An 18926-nucleotide genomic window follows, 5' to 3' on the forward strand; every position below is an offset into this window, starting at 1 on the left:
TTCTGAGATCTTCTTTGATTTCCTTCTTCAGACACTTGACATACAGATCTTTCACTTGCTTGGTTAGAGTCACACTGAAGTAGTTTATATTATTTGTGACTATTAAAAAGGGTGTTGTTCCCCAGTGAACCTGATTGTTGGGGGGGAGGGCAGCAATGGGGGGGGATGGGGAGGGGAACACCCATAAAGAAGGGGAGAGGGAAGGGTTAGGGGGATGTTGGCCCGGAAACCGGGAAAGGGAATAACACTCGAAATGTAAATAAGAAATACTCAAGTTAATAAAAAAAAATTTTTTTTAAAAAAGGGGGTGTTGTTTTCCTTAGGCACGAGAAAAATTTTCGTGCTCGCTTCAGCAGCACATATACTAAAATTGGAACGATACAGAGAAGATTAGCATGGCCCCTGGGCAAGGATGACGTGCAAATTCGTAAAGCATGCCATAATTTTGAGAACTCAGAGGAGACTACTCTCTGTTCACATTCCCGAATCAAGAGGAAAATGCCTGGTATCCTGTGGGCCCCCTGTGCACAGAGATCTAGGAGCAATAGGAGCAGGACCCTTCCAGCTGCTGCCCTCACAGAGAGCTGAAAGCCAGCCAACCACCAGGAGCGACTACACACCTGAGAGCAGAGCTAAGGCCAACTTTTCTAATCCAAGTGACCTGCCTGGTGGACTCAAGACACACAAAGGCAGAAGTCCTCTGAGACCGAGCACTTCCTATTTCCGACTGTGGCCAGAACTTCTCTGATCCTGGCCCACAGCTCTCTGCTCCCAAATCCCGAGGGAAAGAGAGATGAATACTCAGAAGTGTGGGCAATCCTGAGACTGCAAGGCAGGACAGACTGCCACTTCTCCCCACCTTTGCCCAAATCCCTAGCACCAAAAGGAAACTGCATAGTGTCTCTGGACACAGGATTAGAGGAGCAGCCAAGCTGCAGGAGCACCATGGTCCAGATCTGCGAACAGATGTGAATTAAACCAGTCAAAGAGCTCCCTGCACCCAAATCCTGTGGGGGATAGAACTACACCCTCAGGAGTGAGGACACTCCTGTGAAACCAGAGGAGACTGCCCACATTCCTGACTCAAGAGGAAAACACCTAGTGCCATCTGAGCAGCCTGCACACAGGGACCTAGGAGAAGTAGGAGCAGGACACTTCCAGTTGCTGCCCTCAAAGAGAGCTGAAAGCCAGCCACCAGGAGTGACTACATGCCTGAGAGCAGAACACTCTGTTCCCATAACTGTCTGAAAGAAAACAGGAAAATAGGTCTGCAGGAGTGCTGACACACAGGCCCAAAGTACGGTCAAGCCACTGTCAGAAACAACAAGAGAAGCTAACACCAGAGACAACCTGATGGCTTGAGGCAAGCACAGGAACCCAAGCGACAGAAACCAAGACATCATCAGAATTGGCATCATCAGAGCCCAATTCTCCAACCAAAGCAAACACAATAGAAAAGCAAGATCTAGATTTAAAATCTCATTTTATTGAGATGATGGAGGACTTTAAGAAGGTCATAAATAGCTCCCTTAAGGAAATACAGGACAACACAAGTAAACAAGTAGAAGCAAGCCCTTAAAGAGGAAACATAAAAAATCTCTTAAAGAACTACTGGAAAAAACAACCAAACAGGAGAAAGAAGTGAACAAAACCATCCAGGAGTTAAAAATGGGGAAAAAACAATAAAGAAAGCAAAAAGGGAGACAACCCTGGAGATAGAAAAACTAGGGAAGAGATCAGGAATCATAGATGTGAGCATCACCAACAGAATACAAGAGTTAGAAGAGAGAATCTCAGGGGCAGAAGATACCATAGAAAACATTGACACAACTGTCAAAGATAATATAAAATGGAAAAAGATCCTAGCCCAAAACATAAAAGAAATCCAGGACATGAGAGAAGATCAAACCTAAAAGTAATAGGTATAGAAGAGAGTGAAGATTCCTAACTTAAACAGCCAGTAAATACCTTCAACAAAATCATAGAAGAAAACTTCCCTAACCTAAAGAAAGAGATGCCCATAAACTTACAAGAAGCCTACAGAACTCCAAATAGATTAGACCAGAAAAAAATTCCTCCCATCTCATAATAGTCAAAACTCCAAATGCACAAAACAAAGAAAGAATATTAAAAGCAGTAAGAGAAAAAGGTCAAGTAACATATAAAGGCAGACATATCAGAATAACACCAGATTTCTTACAGAGACTATGAAAGCCAGAAGATCCTGGACAGATCTCACACAGATCTGAAGAGAAATGCCAGCCCAGGCTACTTTATTCAGCAAAACTATCAATAAACATTGAGGGAGAAACCAAGGTAATCATGACAAAACCAAATTTACAAAATATCTTTCTACAAATCCAGTCCCACAAAAGGCAATAAATGGCAAAGCCCAACACAAGGAGATAAACTACACCCTAGAAAAACAAAGAAAGTAATCTCCTTGCAACAAAACCAAAAGAAGAGAATCCCAAAAACATAATCCCACATCCAATATAAAAATAACAGGGAGCAACAACTACTATTCCTTAATAACTCTCGACATCAATGGACACAATTTCTTAATAAAAAGAGACAGATTAACAGGCTGGATATGGAAAGAGAAACCAGCATTTTGCTGCATACAGGAAACATACCTCAGATACAAAGATAGACACTACCTCAGAGTAAAAGGCTGGAAAACTACTTTCCAATCAAATGGTCTGAAGAAGCAAGCTGGAGTAGCCATTCTAATATCAAATTAAATCGACATTCAACCAAAAGTCATCAAAAAACATAAGGAAGGATACTTCATATTCATCAAAGGAAAAATCCACCAAGATGAACTCCCAATCCTAAATATCTATGCTCCAAATACAAGGGCACCTACATACATAAAACAAACCTTACTAAAGCTCAAAGCACACATGGCATCCCACACAAAAATAGTAGGAGATTTCAACACCCCACTCTCATAAGTGAACAGATCATGGAAACAGAACTTAAACAGAGATATAGAGAGAACAACAGAAGTCATGCACCAAATTGACTTAACAGATATTTATAAAACATCCCATCCTAAAACAAAAAGATATACCTACTTCTCATCACCTCGTGGTACCTTCTCCAAAATTGACCACATAATCAGTCACAAAACAGGCCTTAACAGATACAGAAAGGTAGAAATAACCCCATGCATTCTTTCAAATCACCAAGAACTAAGGTTGGTCTACAATAACAACAAAGAAAGAATGGCAACATAAACATGGAATTTAAACAATATTCTACTTAATGTTAACTTGATCAAGAAAGAAATTAAAGACTTCTTAGAATTTAATGAAAATGAAGGTACAACATATCCAAACTTATGGAACACAATGAAAGCTGTACTAAGAGGAAAACTCATAGCTCTGAGTAGCTGCAGAAAGAAACAGGAGGACATTTATCAACAGCTTGACAGCACACCTAAAAGCTCTTTAAAAAAAAAAAAAGAAGCAAATATACCAAAGAAGAGTAGAAGGATGGATATAATCAAACTCAGGGCTGAAATCAACCAAGTAGAAACAAAAAGGACTGTACAAAGAATCAACAGAACCAAAAGCTGGTTCTTTGCGAAAATCAACAAGATAGATAAATCCTTAGCCAGACTAACCAGAGGGCACAGAGAGTGTATCCAAATTAACAAAATCAGAAATGAAAAGGCAGACATGACAACAGAATCAGAGAAAATTCAAGATATCATCAGATCCTACTACAAATGCCTATATTCAACAAAACTTGAAAATCTGTAGGAAATGAACATTTTTTAGAGAAACACCAGGTACCAAAGTTAAATCAGGAACAGATAAGCCATTTAAACAACCTCATAACTCCTAAAGAAATAGAAGCAGTCATTAAAAGTCTCCCAACCAAAAAGAGTCCAGAATCAGATGGGTTCAGTGCAGAATTCTATCAGACCTTCATAGAAGACCTCATACCAATACTGTCCAAACTACTCCACAAAATTGAAACAGATGGAGCACTACAGAACTTCTTCTATGAAGCCACAATTACTCTTTTTTTAAAAAAAGACACATTTATTCAGCGTCATGATCAGACTTTTACACTTATCAATCAACAGCATGGGTGAAAAAGGTCTACAGTAAAACCCTTCATTGGAATGCTTTACACTTTCCACAGAACAGAAATTAAAATAATCTGTTGTACAATTAGTCACAGATACAGTCCTGGAGTTTTTGCCCACACACATGAGTATTGTCTAAAACATGTCTTCTTTGTAGCACCTAGGCCCTGCCACCACTGTGCTTGGCTGAGTTCACAAATCTGTTGTAACCTGTAGCTTCCCTGTCACTTCTCTGGCTCTCCTCTCCTGCTAAGCTTTGTTTCCTGACTGTAGTTAGAACCTCCTGCCACTGCCATAGCTACTGCTGCTACTGGAACCTCCATAGCCACCTTGGTTTCATGGTTTAGCAAAGTACTGGCCTCCACCACCATAAGGGCCAGAGCTCCTTCCTCCAAAGTTTCCTCCTTTCATCAGTCCAAAATTTGATGACTGGTTGTTGTAATTGCTAAAATCATTGTAGCTTCCACCACCTCCAAAATTGCTTCCACTACCACCGCCAAAGCTGCCTCCGCCTCCTCCATTGTTATAGCTGTCATAGCTGCTACTCCTGCCATATCCCTATCCACCACTTCCATAGCCTCTGCTTTCTCCAGAGTAACCAGGGCCAACTCCTCCATAACCACCATCACTGCCAAATCCATTATAGCCATCCCCACTGCCACCATATCCACCACCACCACGGCTGCCACCAAAGCCACCATGACCGCTGAAGTTCCCTCCTCGACCAAAATTGTCATTGCCACCAAAACCACCTCCACGACCACCACCAAAGTTTCCAGAACCACTTCGACCTCTCTGGCTGGATGAAGCACTAGCCATCTCTTGTTTCGACAGAGCTTTTCTTACTTACAGTTGTGGTCATTCACAGTATGGTATTTCCGAATAACAATCTTATCCACAGAATCATAGTCATCAAAGGTGACAAAAGCAAATCCCCTCTTTTTTCCACTGCCTCTGTCAGTCATAATTTCAATCACTTCAATTTTCCCATACTGCTCAGAATAATCTCGTAGGTAATGTTCTTCAGTGTCTTCTTTAATACCACCAACAAAGATCTTCACAGTTAAGTGGTAACCTCATCTGTGAGAATCTTCTCTTGACACAGCTCTCTCAGGTTCCACAACTCTTCCATCCACCTTGTGTGGTCTTGCATTCATGGCAGCATCCACTTCCTCCACAGTGGCGTATGTGACAAACCCAAAGCCTCTGGATCTTTTGGTGTTTGGATCTCTCATTACCACACATTCGGTGAGTGTTCCCCATTGCTCAAAATGGCTCCTCAGACTTTCGTCGGTTGTTTCAAAGGTCAGCCCTCCAATGAAGAGCTTCCGCAACTGTTCTGGCTCCTTGGGGGACTCTGACTTAGACATGACAGCAGGGTGATGAGAGTGTTCAGTGATGCTTCCCCGGCAGCGTCAAAGAGCAGAAAGGAATAAGATAACGAACATGTCCCCACAATTACTCTTATACCTAAACCGCACAAAGATGCAACAAAGAAAGAGAACTTCAGAACAACTTCCCTTATGAATATTGACACAAAAATACTCAATAAAATTCTTGCAAACCGAATCCAAGAACAAATGAAAATGATCATCCATCATGATCAAGAAGGCCTCATCCCAGGTATTCAGGGATGGTTCAATATACGGAAATCCATGAACATAATCCACTATATAAACAAACTTAAAGATAAAAATGGCATGATCATTTCATTAGATGCTGAGAAAGCATTGGACAAAATTCAACACTCCTTCATAATAAAAGTCCTGGAAAGAACATAAATTCAAGGCCCATACCTAAACATAGTAAAAGCCATATACAGCAAACCAGTAGTAAGCAATAAACTAAATGGAGAGAAACTTGAAGCAATACCACTAAAATCAGGGACTAGACAAGGCTGCCCAATCTCTCCCTACTTATTCAATATAGTTCTCAAAGTACTAGCCAGAGCAATCAGACAACAAAAGGAAGTCAAAGGGATACAAATTGGAAAGGAAGAAGTTAAACTATCACTATTTGCAGACGATATGAAAGTATACTTACGTGACCCCAAAAGTTCCATCAGAGAACTAGTAAGTCTGATAAACAACTTCAGCAAAGTGGCTGGGTATAAAATTGACTCAAACAATTCAGTAGCCTTCCTCTACACAAAAGATAAACAGGCTGAGAAAGAAATTAGGGAAACAACACCCTTCATAATAGTCCCAAATAATATAAAATACCTTGGGGTGACTTTAACCAAGCAAGTGAAAAATCTGTATGATCTTCAAGTCACTGAAGAAAGAAATTGAAGAAGATTTCAGAAGATGGAAAGATCTCCCATGCTCATGGATTGGCAGGATTAATATAGTAAAAGTGGCCATTTTACCAAAAGCAATCTACAGATTCAATGCAATCCCCATCAAAATTCCAATCCAATTTTCCATAGAGTTAGAAAGAACAATTCACAAACTCATTTGGAATAACAAAAAACTCATGATAGCTAAAACTATCCTCAACAATAAAAGGACTTCCGGGGGAATCACAATCCCTGACTTCAAGCAAAGGTGAGGAGGTCACAACAACTGTTCCAATACCTGGAGTAACTAGATCCCCTATGATCCAGGGACGCAGGAACACCCACCCAGCCAGACTGAAGGAAAGGCAATCCAAAGACTGCCACACATGGGGATCCATTTCACATGCAATCACCAAACCTAGTCATTATTGGTTATGTCAAGAGGTACATGCTGACAGGAGCCTGATTTAGCTGTCTCCTGAGAGGCTCTGCTAAAGAATGACAAATACAGAGGTGGATGCTCACAGTCAAGCATTGGACTGAGAAGGGGTCCCCAGTGGCGTTAGAGAAAGGACTGAGGTAGCTGAGGGCTTTGCAAACCCATAGGAAGAACAACAATATTAACCAACAAAATCCCCCAGAGCTCCCAGAGACTGAACCACCAACCAAAGAGTACACATGGAGGAACCCATGGCTCCAGCCACATATGTAGCAGAGGATGGCATTGTGTGGCATCAATAGGAGGAGAAGCCCTTGGTCCTGTGAAGGCTCATTTCCCCAGTGTAGGGGAATGCCAGGGGGTTGGGGTGGGAGTGAGAGCATCTTCATAGAAGCAGGGGAAGGGGGAGCAGGAAGGGGATAGGGATAACATTTGAAATGTAAATACATAAAATATCCAATAAAAATAAATTTAAAAATAAAAAGAATGTAGCGCTCTCAGCTCCTTCTCTAGTACTGTCTGCCTGAGTGCTATCATACTTCCCACCATAACGATAATGGACTCTGAAACTGTAAGTCAGCCCCAATTAAATGTTTTCTTTTCTAAGAATTGCCTTGTTTATGTTGCCTCTTCACAGCATTAAAACTCTAAGACACCTGCATTCTTATATTTGTTCCATTATTAAGCTAGAATTAATTACCCCTTGTGAGTCTGCATTCATTTTTCTGCTGGAACCTGGTATGTTGGTACCAAAGTAGATCCCCAAAAGGTGGAAATGTGGTATTGGGTTTTTCAGTATTCTTTACAAATGCATAGATATCTTTCTTGTTAATAAAGAAGGATGTAGGGGCTGGAGAGATGGCTCAGAGAGTAAGAGCACTGGCTGCTCTTCCAGAGGTCCTGAGTTCAATTCCCAGCAACCACATGGTGGTTCACACCATCTGTAATGGGATCTGATGTCCTCTTCTGGTGTGTCTGAGGACAGCTGCAGTGTAGTCATAAATAAAATAAATAAAAAAGAAAAAGGAAATGGCAAAAAAAGAAGGATGTAGAAACAGATTATCAGAATTCTGGTGTCCTTATAAAACTAAGCGGAAAGTAATAGGAATACAATGCGGACAGCAGAAAGGCTGGTAGAGTTGAGGCTTCCACTGCTTGGGTAATAAGGTGGGAAGGTGATAGAAGAGCGCTTTCGTTGACAATTCACCTTTTGAAACATTAGATGACACAGAAAGCAATGAACATCCTCCACCTTTTAGTGCATACATTTAGAAAATAAATCAAAGACCCTTGAATATTTTCTACAACTGAAGAAATTTCAGTGGGTATGAATAAAAAGGTTGTAAAAAATTATAAAATTACAGCATCAACTCTATGTTCAACACCTATCTTTTTATAATGTGAAGAAAGAAATGGGGAAAGGGACATAAAATACGAGATATTTTAGGCAACATACAAGAGATTTGTAAATTGCCTTATTAACTAGAACAGTGCTACCTCTTTTCATGCAACTGAGCACAGTGAATTGAGATGCTAACAATGCAGGCACAGAAAAAAAGGTAAGCTCTTCAAATGAAAAATCGAAAGACCTTGCTTGATTAACTCTTGAAGATCTTGAGCTCATGAATTGAATGTATACGTTATGCTCCATTTTGTTAATATGAAACACAGATGATTGAGTTTTAAAATGTTGCCTTATCGGGTAGGACTGCACTAGCCTTCTAACATCATCCTTATCACAAGTGTTCCAAGTCAACATGCTGGCATACACTTACACTACAAAGACTGAAGGAAGAAAAGTGTGTGAATTCTAGTCCAGCTTGGGATACCTAACAATTACCAGGCTCCATTTTAAAAACTATGGTCGAAAGAGAGAGAGGGGGGGAGGGAGGGAGGGAGAGAGAAAGGAAGGAAAGAAAATAGAGAGAGAAAGGGAGGAAGGAAGGGAAGAAAGAAGGGAAAGAATGTGCAAGAGGAGTGATAGAAGCATGGAGTAGCATGGTGAAAGCTTTTTTTAACAGCTCAAAGAAAATAACCTGAAACTTCATAGCTATGAATTGCAGAATGCAGCATATACACTAGACATGAAAATATAACATTAATTATATAATGTGTGTACAATATAGAAATCTGTGTAACTCAGCACTATTACTGTCATTTTAAATTTTTGTATCCCACACCTTCATTTTAGGTTCAATAAGTTAGATATCTCCAAAATATTAAAGAACGTGCATTCCAGTCAGGCGAAATATTCAAGGACATGGCCATGAGATTATTCATCACATTCAACCTAGAGGCAGAGAAGAAAGTCATTGGATTAGCTCATGCAAAGCGTTTGCACACTTGAAACTGAGGACCTTCTTAATATTTTGTTCCTGATAGTTCTAAATAGTAGAACTATTTTTATAGATAAAGAAGGAGTCACAAAAGAGTCATATGAAGAAGAAATAGATGTTCTTTTTTTGTCTTTGATTATATATAATTCACAATACTCAAAATACCCATTTGTACAGATGTTCTTTTGGTCTTCAATGGTGAGAATTAAACCTAGGATGTAGCTCACAAAAAGCAATTTTGCTTTGCCATTGAGCTGCATCTTCCACCCATAGTCATCTGTTCCTTAAAAGGGCCAAAAATTATATACTTGTGAAGAGAGAAATCAACACCATTTGTTTATAAGGAACAAATGCCTTTCTCAATTCGATGAAGTCTTTAAGTATATTTAGTTTGCTTTTTTTTCTTTATTGGATATTTTATGTATTCACATTTCAAATGTTATCCCAATTCCAAGTTCCCCCCTTTCATTCCCCTCCTCCTGCTTCTATGAGGATGCTCCCCCTCCCACCCACCCACTCCCAGCTCACTGCCCTGGCAATACCCTGCACTGGGGTATCTAGCCTTCACAGGACCAATCTTTTTAAAGTTGCCTTTATGATCTGTGCCCCAAAGTTAAACCTGTGGCACAGCTCTCCAGACCCAAATCCCACCTCTAAAAAAGCTGGTCTCCCAGGAATGCTGTACTCCTAAGTCCATAGGTGAGATGAAGGTTTTTGATCCAATAACTTGCCAAAGAGAGACCAGCCAGGAGGTCACAAGGCTTAGGAAACACAAAGCAACTGGGGACAGGATCCTTCCAGTCTCCATCTGCACTCTGGAGTTAATCCTTTAGCACAGCTCTCTGGACCCAAATCCTGCCCTGAGAGATCTGATCAGCCCAGAGTGCTGACACACCAAAAATCACAGGCTCACAGGCTCACAGAAGAGACAGGCTCCAGTCAGAGCAAGACCAACTAAAACCAGAGATAACCAGGTGGAAAGAGGCAAGCACAAGAACCTAAGAAATAGAAACCAAAACAACTTGTCATCATCAGAACCCAAACACCCACAGCAAGTCCTGGTTACCCGAAAACACCAGAAAAGCGAGATTCTGATTTACTATCACATATCATGATGATGATAGAGGACTTTAAGATGGACATAAATAACTCCCCTAAAGAAATACAGGAGAACACAGGTAATCGGGTAGAAACCCTTAAAGGGGAAACACAAAAATCCTTTAAAGAATTATAGGAAAACACAACCAAACAGGTGAAAGAAAACCATCCATTATCTAAAAATAAAAGTAGAAACAATAAAGAAATCATAAAGGAACACAACCCTGGAGATAGAAAACCTATGAAAGAGATCAGGAGTCATAGATGCAAGCATCACCAACAGAATGCAAGATATAAGAGAGAATCTCAGGTGCAGAAAACACCATAGAAAACATTTATACAATAATCAAAAACAATGCAAAATGAAAAAAGCTCCTAATCCAAAACATTCAGGAAATCCAGGACACAATGAGAAGTTCAAACCTAAGAATAATAGGTATAGAAGAGAACGAAGAGCCCCAACTAAGGGCCAGTAAATACCTTCAACAAAATTATAGAAGAAAGTTTCCCTAACCTAAAAAAAGAGATGCCCGTGAACATACAAGAAGCCTACAGAACTTCAAATAGACTAGACCAGAAAAGGAATACTTCTTATCACGTAACAGACAAAACACCAAATGCACAAAACAAAGAAAGAATATTAAAAGCAGTAGTACTTGGAAAAGGTCAAGTAATAAATACAGGCAGATCTATGAGAATTACAACAGACTTCTCAACAGAGACTATGAAAATTAGAAGATTCTGGGCAGATGTCATACAGACCCTAAGAGAACACAAATGTCAGTCTAGGTTGCTATATCCAGCAAAATTCTCAATTAACATGGATGGAGAAACCAAGATATTCCATGACAAAATCAAATTTATATAATATCTTTCCAAAAATCCAGCCTTGCAAAGAATAATAGATGGAAAACTCCAACACAAGGAGGGAAACTACACACTAGAAACAGCAAGAAAGTAATCTGATTTCAACAAAACCAAAAGAAGAGAGCCACAACAAAAATAACAGGAAACAACAATCACTGTTCCTTAATGTCTCTTAACATCAATGGACTCAATTCCCCAACAAAAAGACATAGACTAACAAACTGGGTATGTAAACAGGACCCAACATTTTGCTGCATACAGGAAACCCGCTTTAGTGCCAAACACAGACACAACCTCAGAATAAAAGGCTGGAAAATTTTTTTCCAAGCAAATGGTCCCAAGAAACAAGATGAAGTAGCCATTCTAATATCAAATAAGATCAATTTTCAACCAAATGTTTTCAAAAAAGATAAGGAAAGACACTTGATCTTTGACAAAGAAGCTAAAACCATCCAGTGGGAAAAAGATAGCATTTCAACACATGGTGCTGGTTCAACTGGCAGACAGCATGTAGAAGAATACAAATTGATCCATTCTTACCTCCTTGTACAAAGTTCAAGTCCAAGTGGATCAAGGACCTTCACATAAAACCAGATACACTGAAACTAATAGAAGATAAAGTGGGGAAGAGCCTTAAATATAAGTGCACAAGGGAAATTTTCCTGAACAGAACACCAATGGCTTATGCTCTAAGATCAACAATGGACAAATGGGACCTCATAAAATTGCAACACTTTTTAAAGCCAAAGACATTGTCAATAGGACTGTACTGGCTGGTTATGTGTGTAAAGTTGACACAAGCTGGAATTATCACAGAGAAACGAGCCTCAGTTGAGAAGATGACTCCATGAGATCAAGCTGTAATGTAAAATAATGTAATGTAATGATCAACTAACTAGTGATGAAGAGGGTGAAGCCAGCCCATTGTGGTGATGGCATCCCTGGGCTGGTGGTTCTGGGTTCTATGAGAAAGTAAGCTGAGCAAGGCAGGGGAAGCAAGCCAGTAAGTAACATCCCTCCATGACCTCTGCATCAGCTCCTCCTTCCTCACCTCCTGAATTTCCAGTTCTGACTTCCTTTGGTGATGAACTGCAATGTAGAAGTGTAAGCTGAATAAAGCCAATTTTACACAACTTGCTTCTTGGTCATGATATTTTGTGCAGGAAAAGAAACCCTGACTAAGACAAGAACAAAATGGCAACCAACAGATTGGGAAAAGATCTTTACCAATCCTACATCTAAAAGAGAGCTAATATCCAATATATACAAAGAACTCAAGAAGTTAGACTCCAGAGAACCAAATAATCCTATTTTAAAATGGAGGATAGAGCTAAACAAAGAATTCTCAGCTGGGGAATACTGAATGGCTGAGAAGCACCTAAAGAAATATTCAACATCCTTAGTCATCAGGGAAATGCAAATCAAAACGACTCTGAGATTCCACTTCACAACAGTCAGAATGACGAAGATCAAAAACTCAGGAGACAGCAGATGCTGAAAAGGATGTGGAAAAAAAGAAACACTCCTCCATTGTTGGTGGGATTACAAACTGGTACAAGCACTCTGGAAATCAGTCTGAAGGTTCCTCAGCAAATTGGACATTACACTACCTGAGGACCCAGCTATACCACTCTTGGAAGTACACCCAAAAGATGCTTCAACATACAACAAGGGCACATGCTCCACTATGTTCAGAGCAGCCTTATTTATAATAGCCAGAAGCTGGAAACAACCCAGATGTCCTTCTACAGAGGAATGGATACAGAAAAATGGCATACATTTACACAGTGGATTACTACTCAGCTATTAAAAGCAATGTGTTCATGAAATTTTAGGCAAATGGATTGAACTAGAAAATATCATTGTGAGTGAGATAACCCAGTCACAAAAGAGCTCACATAGTATGCACTCACTGATATGTAGATATTAGCTCAAAGCTCAGATTACCCAAGATACAATTCATAGACCACATGAATCTCAAGAAAAAGGAAGACCAAAGTGTGGATGCTTCACTCCTTCTTAGAAGGGGTAACAAAATATTCAAGAGAGGAAATATAGAGACAAAGTATGGAGCAGAAACTGAAGGAAAGGCCATCCAGAGACTGCCACACCTGGGGATCCATCCCATATACAAACACCAAACCCAAACACTATTGTGGATGCCAAGAAGTGCTTGCTGACAGGAGCCAGATATAGCCAAAGCCAGACAAATAACAGAGGCTGATGCTTGCAGCCAACCTTTGGACTGAGAACAGGATCGCATCGGAGGAGTTAGAGAAAGGACTGAAGGAGCTAAAGGAGTTTGCAACCCATAGACAGAACAACAATATCAACCAACCAGAACCCCCAGAGCTCCCAGGGACTAAATCACCAACCAAAGAGTACACATGGAAGGGCCTGTGACTCCAGCCTCGTATGTAGCAGAGGATGGCCTTGTCGAACATGAATGGGAGGAGAGGCCCTTAGTCCTTTGAAGACTCGATGCCCCAGTGTAGGGAAATGCCAGTGCAGGCATAGTGGGTGAGTGGGGTAGCACCTTCATAGGAGCAGGAAGAGGGAGGTTGTGATAGGGGGTTTCCAGAGGGGAAACTGGGAAAGGGAACAATATTTGAAATGTAAATTAATAAAATATACAATAAAAAATAAAGTTGCCTTCATGTTAACAATTTCATATTCATATTCGTTTTATTTAAATAAATTCATCTATTTCTTGAAAAAGAAAAATAAATACAAAAATCAAACAATTCTTTCTCTGCATGGAATTGTTCAGTCCCTATAAAGGGAAACAGTCAGCCCTCTCTCCTGACTTCAGTTTCTGTCACTTCTCCCTTTGTTCACTCTGAGTCCATTGATCTTACAATTATTATAGAAGCTAAATCCACTTCCAGGAGGTGTCTCAACGGGCAATGTTCAAATCTTGCCCCCCAGAGTGGCATTTTGTAAGCATCTAAAGCCTTCATGTTTCACTTACCCAGACCTCTCTGCTCCTCCTGTCAGCCCAGCACTCAGGAACTGGAAGGGAACACTGGTTATTCACTTGCTGACTCTCTTTGAATCCCATCTTCCTCATGTGAATTTAAGCTCTAGAAATGTAGAACTTTATTAATTTTTATATCTGAGCTCTTAGGACAGTGTCTGACACTTCACAGACATGGGGATATTAATAAACCATTTTACTATCTTGAAAGGTTCACCGAGGCTTCCCATAACTCTGTGATTTGACATTAATTCTTTGCTGAACTTTTCTCCTCATGTGCAAAACTGAGAAAACTTATATAGCTGCCATAACTGATTACACTTAGTGTGTCTACACTAGGAGGATCATTAAAAAGTTTTAAGATGGGCTGGAGAGATGGCTCAGCCGTTAAAGGCTAGGCTCACAACCAAAAATATAAAAAGTTTTAAGATGAGTCTTGTGGATCAGACCTGTAGGCGGATCTCGGCTACTGAGGTGGCGAAGGCAGAAAGGCCAGCTCTAGCTGCAGAGTAATTGCACGACCAATCAGGCCAACTTAGCATCCTGGCTCAAGACAACTAAAAGGAGGGATGGACATGCAGTGCAGTGGCAGAATATTCAACCAAGATGGCAGACGACAGGTTCAATTTCCTTTACTGAAAAGAGAAAGAAAAGTTTTAAAGGAAAATTAAACAAATACAATTAAAATTGATCCCATTAGCTATGCACTGATATGTAATGACACATAGCTAATCAACTTCAACCTAAATAGTAATTCAATAAGTAAGATATCGTTAGCAACATTGAAGAGAAGAGGCATCATAAGCTTCTCATGGAGACATATCTACAGCAAGAAAATATATGTCCAGTTCTAGAAAGTAATCCATCCTCTTCTCATCCAACTTTCAAAGCCTCTCCTCTGTTGCTTTGCTTTGCTTGAGACAAAGACACTGGGAGCTAATCTGCTTGCTTTTGGAACAATAGACTCATGAATCCATTCTGGCCTCTTTGTCTTCATTCCCCCACAATCTCCAAGAACAGATATTTCTATTTCACTACAGATATGAAACCATCATTATATCTAGACTTTTCTTCCTTCCAAATCAACTTTCTAAGCATGTAAAGATATAGACGATAATGCATCTCTTCTTCATCCATATCTGCTGACATAATCTGCTGCTTGCTGAGGGAAAAAAAAGCCTTCATTTAAAATTTTGCTACTCTGAGCCAAGATGTCAAGTTCCAGATATAACCCTGTGTCCCTGGCCATTCTCGCCAGTGCCCTTGATCAATGTGTCTCTGTAGACCAAAAGGCCTGGCTTAAATGCCAGTATCTGCTTCAGTACAAGGACCCCAGTTAGAAACACACAATGAAGATACTGCCTTCATTTGTTGGACCTATGCAAGATCAGCAAATGTTTGACCTAATTTCAGACCCACTCCCAAGCACTCACTTTAAGGTATTTGGACCTCTCATTCTCTGGTATTATGTTTTCAAAACAAATTGGGATCAGAAAAGACTTTACTGCGAAGGAAAATTAGACCAAACATTTAACCTCCCCTATTAAGTTTGACAAAGATAACTCTATTCTACCAATTTATAAATAAATCTTCTACCAATCACTCAAAAAATAAAATAAAATTTTCTATTCAAGAAAACTGTTTTCCATTTAATGGGCATAATTATCAGCAGGATTAGAAGAGTCTTCTTTTTTACTGAACAAATTTCCTGTTTTCTTGTTATCATTCAGATCATTCTAGAGTTAGTTACCGATGACCATGCATTATACATAACATTTGTATGTACTTTCCTTGGCCAAATAGCTTAATCATATAAATTCATATTATCTCTGCATATGAATACTTTTATACAGAAAGTATATATGAAGGAATTCGAATGTTTCTGCCCATAAGATTGTCTAATTAGTTGGGGGAAATGGAAAGGTAGGGGTAAAGCAACTGAATTATAGCATGGTCAGGCTCATGCTGATTTCCAAAGCAGTGTGGAAGAACTTGGAGCGGGGGGAGAAAATTGGGTAATACTTTTGAAAACCTTCAGACCTGTAGAAGAAGTTGAACTGTGACTAGAAAGTACATCTGGGAAGAATGCATAAAGATTTCCAGGCAGACATAAAACAAAATACAAAAGTTGACAGATTCAAAAGAGAAAGATGTCATGTGTTGGAATACCATGGGACTCAAAAGCAGTGATCTGGAGCCAAACACTTGGAGTTCACAGACATTGCCACCAGGTGATACCCATCTGTGCCTAGATCATCAGAATGGTGGCCTCATAGGATAGTCATTAGCATTAAAAGACCTCATATATGCAAACTCATAAAATAAAATTTGGTATGTAGAAAATACTCTATAGTTACAGGACTCTTTGGGCAGGATGTGATGAACAGAATTCAAACATCCAAGAAGTCTACTCCCTTCAGTGTGAATGCTGAAATGAAGGTTTCTAACAACAAGGCTCACTTCCACAAACACAGCAATTCCCCTTAAAGATGAAAATGATCTACTACCCAGAGCCTCAACATGAACAAATATGTTTACAAATGAATCCAGTATCACTTTAAAATAAGGTACATAATCCTGCTCTCTCCCCCATAATGAATTTTGTAAGTAGTAATCCCTGTCTAGTAGGTTACATAGAACTCAGTTAAACAATGTCTGTCTTCTTTAACGGACATTTAACAGTCGTGCAGACTCTAAGGCTACCTTGGAAAACTTAATCCACACTTTTGTCTATCTCTGTTTTCTTTACTTCTTCAGATAGAAATTGATGGAGTGTAGAAATAGACACATATTTAGCCTTCACATTAAAACAAAGGTGTTCCAGAGCTGATCAAATTAGAAATAAATATTCTTCAAATTCATAAGCAAGGAAACTTCCTGTACTACATAAAGTTATGTTTCACATTCTTTGCTTAGGCTAAATATTTAAGTCAACATAACTTTGTGTCTCTTTCTTTCAACAACAGACTGGTTTGCTGGTAGCTGTGTAAGAAAAAGACAGTACTAAGTGTAAATTTGGCGGTGTTATTAGTACTGAAGTCAATTGTGTGTGTTTAACGCATTAGACTATTAGGGTAATTGTAGTTTTATGAGCCAAGTCTTTAGTTGAGCACCATCTGTATCTGCTACCTGTGCTTTCTTCCTATTCTAGACTGGTACATCCCTGTGATAAGACATACAATCAAAATATATTTATACTGTTAAAATTCAGTTTATGAGTATTCCTGTTTAGGAAGAGTGTTCCTTTGTGATTTGTGCTATCTGGTGGCTTATGGAAGGGGGGCACTGAATGTTTAGGGATCACTTCTTTCTAAGGCCCTGCCAGTTGAATTTAGCTAAAAAGAAAGGCAGCAGGAGTCATCACTAACCTGCTTAAAGAAGAGCGGTTGCAGCGGTCTCTTGTATCCTCTGGTTCACCTGTTCCATGTCTGTTTATGTGTGCATGTTCCAACAATATCCTATGTGTAATTATTGCAAAATCTGTTACTTAACATGAATATATGTGCACATATAACAATATATAAGATAAATTTGATGACAGTACTCTATTTTTAATTGAAAATGGATTCGTCTCTTATACAACACATTCCAGCCACAGTTTCTCCTCCTCTCACTTCCCCTTATAACCTCATAATTCTCTTAAATAATTACATGAAATGTTCTTTAAGCTATTTATTAATTTATTCTAGTAACTTATTCGTGCACATTTTTTTAAAATTATACCAAGCTGTAAAGGCATTCTTATACCTACTGATATTTGTCATATATAAATTTATATTTAGGGAGCATGCCTAGATAGTCACCTACTGAGTCAGATGGCATGAAAAACTACACATTTAATGTAATCTAATTTTTCTGCATCATAGACTTGTAAATTTGTACTGACCCAAAAATGAAAAGGACTTTTTCATAATATGTATTATTAACAATAAATTTTTGTCATAAAATATAGCAACTGTATTTCCAAATGACTGTTTATTCTCTTCTGTATTAATTTTATACTTTATGTATAACCCCATATTTATATTAAACATTTTCTCTGTAAAGTTCCTTTTTCCTTATTTATAATATCTTTTATTCTATGGAAGTTCATTTGCTATTTTTGCAATTTGTGTTATTCGATTTAAATAATCATGTTTTGGCTAATAGTTTCATTTTAGAAAGACCATCGATAATTTAAGTTTAAAACAAGTTTTTGGTTTTCATTGTATTCACCCTTTTTATTTCAAAAATAGTTCCCCATCCATAAACCTAATAGAAGAATATGAAGTGCCAAACCCCGTGGGAGAGAGACCTCACCGCCTGGTCAGGTGGGCACTCCTGAGGCTGCAGAGCAGAAGACACCACCAACACTGCCCACCCATGCCCACATCCCTGGCCCAAGGGGGAACTGTATACGGCCTCTGGGTACCCGTGGGGGAGGGCCCAGGAGCAGCAGGACCCCTGCGTCTGAGACACCGCCAGAACCTGAAGGAACAGACTGGATAAACAGTTCTCTGCACCCAAATCCCGTGGGAGGGAGAGCTAAACCTACAGAGAGGCAGACATGCCTGGGAAACCAGACGACACTGCACTCTGCACACATTTCTGACGCCAGAGGAAAACACCAAACGCCATCTGGAACCCTGGTGCACAGACGCTCCCTGAAAGAGCAGCGCAGATCTTCCTGGTTGCTGCCACGGCGGACAGCTCATAGGCAGCACACCATGAGCAAACTTGAGCCTCGGGACCACAGGTAAGACCAAGTTTTCTACTGCAAGAGACCTGCCTGGTGAACTCAAGACACAGGACCACAGGAACAGCTGAAGACCTGTAGATAGGAAAAACTA

At 39.6% G+C, this 18926-nt stretch overlaps 1 non-coding gene and 1 pseudogene across 1 annotated transcript; one reads left to right on the plus strand and one right to left on the minus strand.

The window, feature by feature from the left end:
* The first annotated feature begins 340 nt into the window (after nucleotides 1-340).
* Rnu6-1195 (RNA, U6 small nuclear 1195) lies at nucleotides 341-447 on the plus strand. Its single transcript, XR_005499940.1, has one exon. It is a non-coding gene; the product is annotated as a U6 spliceosomal RNA (small nuclear RNA).
* Nucleotides 448-3916: 3469 nt separating this feature from the next.
* On the minus strand, nucleotides 3917-5472 carry Hnrnpa1-ps16 (heterogeneous nuclear ribonucleoprotein A1, pseudogene 16; annotated as a pseudogene).
* Between the last annotated feature and the right edge of the window lie 13454 nt (nucleotides 5473-18926).

This window comes from Rattus norvegicus, chromosome 1 (assembly GCF_036323735.1).
Source record: "Rattus norvegicus strain BN/NHsdMcwi chromosome 1, GRCr8, whole genome shotgun sequence".
Lineage (NCBI taxonomy): Eukaryota > Metazoa > Chordata > Mammalia > Rodentia > Muridae > Rattus > Rattus norvegicus.